General features: G+C 37.6%; 1 long non-coding RNA gene across 2 annotated transcripts; it reads right to left on the bottom strand.

Moving 5' to 3' along the window:
• Nucleotides 1–212: 212 nt before the first annotated feature.
• On the bottom strand, nt 213–3,441 carry LOC141627121 (uncharacterized). Of its 2 annotated transcripts, XR_012536681.1 has the most exons (5): nt 3,203–3,441; nt 2,692–2,902; nt 1,259–1,340; nt 542–605; nt 213–455 (listed from the first exon to the last, which is right to left on the bottom strand). It is a non-coding gene; the product is annotated as an uncharacterized LOC141627121 (long non-coding RNA). The 2 variants fall into 2 exon arrangements; XR_012536682.1 differs by lacking the exon at nt 1,259–1,340.
• Nucleotides 3,442–7,495: the final 4,054 nt, after the last annotated feature.

Raw genomic sequence — 7,495 nt, 5'->3', positions numbered from 1 at the left:
GCATCGCCACATTTCCTCTATAACATCAGTTATTTTACAGAACCGTCGCAAAAGGTAAAAATAACGTCGGTTATGTTTACAGAACCGCCACTAAAGTTACTTATGACGTCGGTTGTATAGCGAAGAACCGCCATTAAAGGCATAACTGTTTTCAAAATATTTACTTTTTGATAATTCCAGATATTATATTAACAAAATGAAACCTGTCAGTAGAAATGTAACCGCATTTATATTATTAGCAACAACACAAGTCCAACAAACTTACATGAATCTTGCATTACATCTAACATAAAATTAACATCTATCATAGTACCAAAGATGAATCCAATATAATGTATGAATAACATACACGCCTTAGTTGAAAAACTAATCTAGAAGTTGTCTAAAAATTTGGTAGCCCACTCTTCTTTGATCTCATAAATATCGCCACTTGACATGGTTGATTGCTCCATATGCTATAGTTAACAAATAGGTCAATTAGTAACAATATAAATCTACAACTACATAAATAAACCATACCAAGAATGGAAATAAGATATACCTTCTCAAAAAACAGCTACAATCAACATGCCAAACCTCAACAATCTACATCTTTGGTCTGAACTCTGAAGTGTATACAATACCAACAACCAACCAATATATAATTGAGTTTGAGGAGTATATTAAATCAGTCGGGTCAGTTACCTAGCACCATTCTAGGTCACCTATGCATAATCAGCTGCAAGTTCATAACCTACAAATTTTATATGATTAACGGCTTGTTTTGAATTGTCACTCTTGTGAAACCAGTTGAAAGTTGAAACACTAATCTGCAAGTTAGCAGCCTTTCGGGGCAATTTTTTTGCCAAAAAGTCCATTGTTCTACGAGAAAAATGAATTTGGAGGCAAAGATGAGTTTGCTATACAAAAGAAAAACCATAAAACGACTATAAAAAAGAATTCAGCTTCCATGGTATTAACAGGCGCTTCTAGTCACTTGTGTTTTGGTGTTTGTCAGATTCCTTCAGGATGAGTAATTACCTGAATTTTTCAAATCAAGTACTCCAATTTATCTCTTATGACTTGCCAAAATAGCATTATCACATTTGCATCATCTAATCCAACAGATATCAAATGCAATCAACAACACATTTGACGAACACCAGCTAGCTTCTATTTGTTGTAACTCTACAAGATTTAACAATTTAACAATAATTGAAAGAAACAAGCGATCTAGTTCATAAGTATATTATAGTTACAGGTTATTATATATACTCACCTTTCAATAAGTTCCAACTTTGGGAGATATGTGTCCGATTTAGGAAATAAGTGCATTACATGGGTTAGATACTGTTGTATTCCTACAATAGACAATAAAGTGACACATCCTTAAGAAATATTCATCATTTTCAGACTTCAACAATTTTACAAACTACAGAGTATATGATACACCTTAAACAAAAACGCATAATGACATTATCTTGAATAAGCCTGGTGGTACACAGATTCTCTATTATGTTACCCAGTAAACAGATAATCGAAAGTACCACATGCACCAACGAAAAATTAATCAAAAAGTACTGAAACATTGAATTAAGATAAACTCATAAACCCGTAATCTAAAAAACCCAAATAATCGCAAAACTCCATTCTGAGTCCAGAACAATCTCAATTTGGTAGTGGTACATTGGTTTGATGAGAAAAGGAGCAAACATGACTACAGTTTTGTTATACGTAGTGTAAGAAATTGAGATCTATTTCAAACCCACTCATAGTGTCAATCTTAAACAAGGAGAAAAAACAAAATGTAAGTAATCGAGCGCATAAAAAAAGAAACCCCAACTTATAATTCAAAAAACCAATGAACTATACATTGTGAGTGGAACATTGACAACATTGAAAGAGAAACTTGACGAGAAAACTGTACCTGATCTAATCACTTTTGTTAAGTATCAATTGATAAGAACAGATGAAATTTGGGGGAAATGTTTTTTTCACGGGTTTCTAACTTCTACGCAATGGGTAGTACCTTATATAGTACCTGAGTACCTTATGTTATATATGAACTGGCTTTACAAGTTTTCCTTGATTATGGCTCAGTTCTATAAAGGTAGCGGGAATGGGTGTTTAACTTCTACGCAATGTTCGATGAAAACTGATAGATAATCAAATCATAGTGGATACATATATTTGAGATTTCTATAAGAGTATAAGCTAAACTTTATAGAGTTCTCGACGCCTAGAGTTCCGAACTAAAAAGAAAAAGGGACAAATCAATCTCGTACTGGATATAAATATTTGAGATTTCAATAATCTAAACTTCAAACAAAGACAAGTCTAAACTTGATCTCAAACTCATGATTCCGATAGAAAGCTTGTGGAATCGACACTTTGCGCTAAAAAACAAAGAGATTAGTTCTAGGGAGATATGTGTCAAAAAATCTCCTAGAAAGATTTGTTCTAGGGAGATGTATGGGGAAATAATGGAAACATAAGAGCCATCAGTTCCGGAAAATGATGCATTATATGGTGGAAATATTTGTCATGTATTTGGATTTGGTTAATATGACCCAGAAAATAAAATGCACCAAAGCGATTTCCTAGATTCTATTACTCAAAAGATATGTAAGCATCAAGTTACACCAGTTCAGCTTGGGTCATATTTTACGTAAAACTATAATCCATATAATTACGAAAACCAAAATAGCATACCTTAGCAGTGAAATTAAGTAAATTTGTTGTTATTGATAGCATATCAGGGTGGCAACACGGATCAGTCCATAAAAAAAGGCCAGATGCGAAGATTCTATCCATTGAAGTGAAGATTTTTTAGATCCGGACTTACTTCATGCAGTTTTAACTCACTGGGTTTGTATGACGGGCCAGTAACTAGATTCCTCAGTTGCTCCTCCTCCACCTAAATCTATACATGCCAAAATAATTGAAATGATGCCATTACGTTCTGAAAAATCAAACAGAATGATAGATAATTCAACTAGTTCATATTGAAGTAAAAACCCCAAATCTTATCAACCTTAATCATCAAATGTAATCAGTGTAAGCCTAATACTTATAATGCAACAGAAAAAGTATGTTATATTTAAGTTCATATAACACTAGAAACATCACACAACAATCTAATAATCTATATTTCGAATCAATAAATTAATTACCCCAAAACGCTAATTAGTTAAATTGAAATGCTTTAAGTTGGAGATTATACCATGTAAAAGAGAAAGGAGAATGGCAGATGAGGAGATGATCTTGGCTTCGTGGTCGACGGCGCCGTGAGAAAAGGAAACTGACGGTTGTCGACGGCGGCGAGAGAAAAGGAAATTGATGGTAGCCGGAGTTGAAATGAAATTGATGATTGAATGGGGATTGAGGGTTTGGCGGTGTGGAAAACAAATGAAGATGACCGAAAGAAAATGGTCAATTAATTAGGAATTTTAAAGGGTTTTACTTCTTTCGAGTTATTTTTTGTGTGGCTATTAAAGTCGGTTATAAATAAAACCGACGCAAAAACATATGATGGTGGTTTTTATTAAAATATATTGTGACTTATTATTAATTATTATCGTCGATTTTAATGTCGGTTGTTAATACAACCGCCACAATTGACTTATAGTGGCATTTTTAATTTAAAACCGCCATAAATAACTTCAATTATCACGTCGGTTGTTAATTTAAACCGCCGTAATAGACCTCCTACCCCATAAAAATATAGTTCCCGCCCTTTTTTGGGCTTTTAGCTCCATTTCCGTTAGAACCGCCACGATAAAGGCGCCACGGTAGAGGTTTTTTCTACTAGTGTAGTGACCATACCGCGATCGAAAAGCTGTCTTTGGTTTGTTTTCATCCTGAATCCTCACTTGATGGTACCCTGATCGTAGATCAATCTTTGAAAAGATACCTGCTCCACTCAACTGGTCAAAAAGATCATCTATCCTTGGTAAAGGATACCTGTTTTTCACTATAACATGGTTCAACTCTCTGTAGTCGATACACAGCCTCAAACTCCCATCCTTCTTCTTCACAAACAAGACTAGTGCACCCCAAGACGATACACTTGGTCTAATGTACCCCTTGTCCACCAACTTATTCAGCTGTTTTTATAACTCCTCTAACTCCTTAGGACCCATACGGTACGTGGCCTTAGAGATTGGTCCCGTCCCTGGTTTCAACTCCAAACCAAAGTCGATCTTTCTCTTCGGCAGTAAACCCGGTATCTCATCTGGAAAAACATCTGGAAACTCTCCCACCACTGGTATCTCAGTTGCTGTCGGTTCTACCATGAGAGTATCTTTCATATGGCACGGTATCAAAGGACACCCCTTCCTCAAGTAAGACTTCAATTTCACCGCTGCAATCACTTTGACTTTGGGTTTGACAACAAACCTACGATAAGACACACTATCCCCCATAGGACCTCTCAAAGACACTTTCTTTTGGTGACAGTCTATTCTAGCCTTATACTTACCTAACCAGTCCATCCGGACTATCATCTCAAAAACATCCATATGGAACTCCAACAAGTCAACTGGAAGATCAACTTGTCCAATAACCATGGACACCCCTTTATACAGTTTCCCACAAGACACTGACTCCCCAGGCGGTATAAAGACTTCATCTTTTATATACACAAACTCTCCCAAACCCATAGACTTAGCATGACTTGACAATACAAAAGAGTGTGACGCCACTGAATCAAACAGAACAAAAGTAGGAACGTTGTTAACAAGAAAAGTACTGGTGATCAGGTAAGCATCATCCTCTGCAGCTTGCTTATCCATCATGAAAACTTTGCCCCTGCTTTTTTGGCCTCCCCTTTGTACCGTACTAGCTGATGTAGAAGGCTTGGCAGCTGACACCTGGTTGGTATTAGCCACCGGTCGCTGAAGATAATTACCGCCATTGCGGTTGGAACCACCATTGTTATTACCCTGCCCTCTTGGTTGTTCCATGACCCAGCTGGCCGGTTGCTAGCATAACTCTGCGTCGGTCCCTAAGAAAAGTTCCCCTGGGACTGTCTCTGAAAGCCCATCCCAACTGCACTAGTACACTCATGCCTCTTGTGGCCAACACCGCCACGGTTAAAACATGCGATATTCCAGCTGTTACTACTACCACGACCACGCCCGTAAGAAGATCCTCCACTGAAGCCCGACCTAGAAGAATAAGCCTTTGCCTGATTGTGGTTACCGCGCTTGTAACCAGATTGGACACCTCCGTCACTCTCAACTTTCCTATTTTCCGAGCTTTTCTCCCTTGTTTCCTTGGCCATTTCGACTAACCTCTCAGCCCGCCTAGCTCTCTCATAGACCTCCTTAACATCAGTAATAGTCCCCACCGGTAGCTTCTCCATAATCTGGTAAGTTAACCCTTTCTCATAATAAAGTGCTATGTTCTACGGACTTAGCCCCATATCCTCAGCATACCTTGACTTCTCGTTAAACTTGTGGTAGTACTCTGTCACTGTCATGTCCCCGGTCATCCTAAAAGAGTCGGAACTCATTACGTAGCTTGCTGTGAACATGCTCCGGAACAAACTCATTCCTCATAACTCTCTTGAATTCGGACCATGGAATTGTAGTGTTTCCCTGCTTCAGATACATGTTAAAGGCACTGTCTTTCACCATATCCCACCACTCTCCGACCGAATCCCTTCGGTAGAACACAGCTTGTTCCACCTTAAATTCCTATGGACAATGCACCACCCCAAGGATATTCTCCATCTCACGATGCTAGTTGTCGAGCAGAATCGGCGCACCTGTACCCACATAATTAGTGGGGTTGAAGCGAGATATTGTAGTGCTCATCTCGGCAAAGTCTACCCCATCCTCCTTATCCTTACCCATCTTATTGAGGGTCTCGGTTAGCGCATCCTGGTCCTCAAGCATTTTGGCAATATCCTCAATGCTCATCTCTTGAGCCTTAGCATACGCCGCTGATCTCTTTGGCGTCATATATTTGAGCTATTAAAGGGATAAACATAAACACATAGCCTACGGCTCAAAGCAAATATGACCCGCATAAGGAATTACTCGATCGAGTAACCACACATACTCGATTGAGTAGGAGCTACTCGATGGAGTAACCTACACACTGGATTGAGTACCCCAACTCAAGAACCTGTCCAGAACTAACATAAAACATACTCGATCGAGTCACTTATGTACTCGGTCGAGTACACGACACTCGATCGAGTAATCCCCTTACTCGATCGAGTAACACGACTCCAGTAGCTACTGCCCAAACTCATACACATACCCACTCGATCGAGTCACACCTACTCGATCGAGTCCACCCTACTCGATCGAGTTCCCCCACTCGGTCGAGTCATGCTTACGTACTATACTACCCACATGCTTTTATAACTTTACGTAAACAATAATATAACAGACAATATCAAATCCCCTATTTACATGTTACTAATATAACCACATTATAAATCCACTTCCATCACATCAACATGTTCTAAATCATGAAATCATATTCTCATGCAACATTTACTTCACCTTTTTCCAACCAAATCATCCATTCAACCACACACTTCATCCAACATATGCATATAAAACAACGGTAAACATGTTGCGATCCCATGACACCCCATAGTGACCGATTCAAAGTTACAAGGGCGAGTTCGCGAGTTTAGGGCGTGGGATTTATCTGTATGCATCCCTTTAAATTTAAGGACTACAACGAATATATCATGATGAATGCTAGTCATAAAATTAAATTACATAAACAAAAAGGTAAAGAGATGAAGAATCAACCTTCGGTCCTAGAGAATTCGGCCTAAGAACAATATCGCAATGATATTCGCCTATTAGGTGCACCCAAGACGATATGAGAAATGCCCTTAACTTGTTGCTAGAATCGATCCCACAATTTCAGTAAATTAATTAGGGTTTTCGGTTTTTGTGTTGAGATGAGAGGCAAGAATGAGTTAGGAAAAATTAGGTTAGAAAAATTCCTCCTTAATCTCCCTATAAACCGAGTAAGAGGAGCAATTAGGGTATATTTTTCTTCTTCAAATATTTCGGCCCATTTCCGAAATTAGGAGAATTAATTTCTCTTTTTTTCGGTTTTTGTACTTACCCAAAATAAGGAGATTAAATCTTCTTATTTTGGTAGTATGCAAAATGTATAAAATGTATTATTTATAAATTGTCATTTAGTGAGGATCGATCCCATAACCTCTTGGTTTGAGTACCCTTATTATTACCACTATGACACATTCATCTTGTTGATTACATATAACCGATTATATTTAATTACGAATTAACATATTAATTCGTCCAAGCTAACATTATATACATTAATTAAATATAACTTATTATATTCAATTTAAAAATTGACAGTTAATTCGTCTCAGCTAATATTATTTAATCAGCATTAAATAATCGTCTCATCAACACATTGACTAACTGTTTAGTCATATAAGGCATCAATGTGATTACATTTCCATAACCACATCTCTCAAACACATACTTTAGGTGTGACCTTTAGGGAC

Source organism: Silene latifolia, chromosome Y (genome assembly GCF_048544455.1).
Source record: "Silene latifolia isolate original U9 population chromosome Y, ASM4854445v1, whole genome shotgun sequence".
In the NCBI taxonomy this organism is placed as follows: Eukaryota; Viridiplantae; Streptophyta; class Magnoliopsida; order Caryophyllales; family Caryophyllaceae; genus Silene; species Silene latifolia.
Note: the sequence above shows the minus strand (reverse complement) of the source record. Positions and strands in the feature narration are given on the sequence as shown.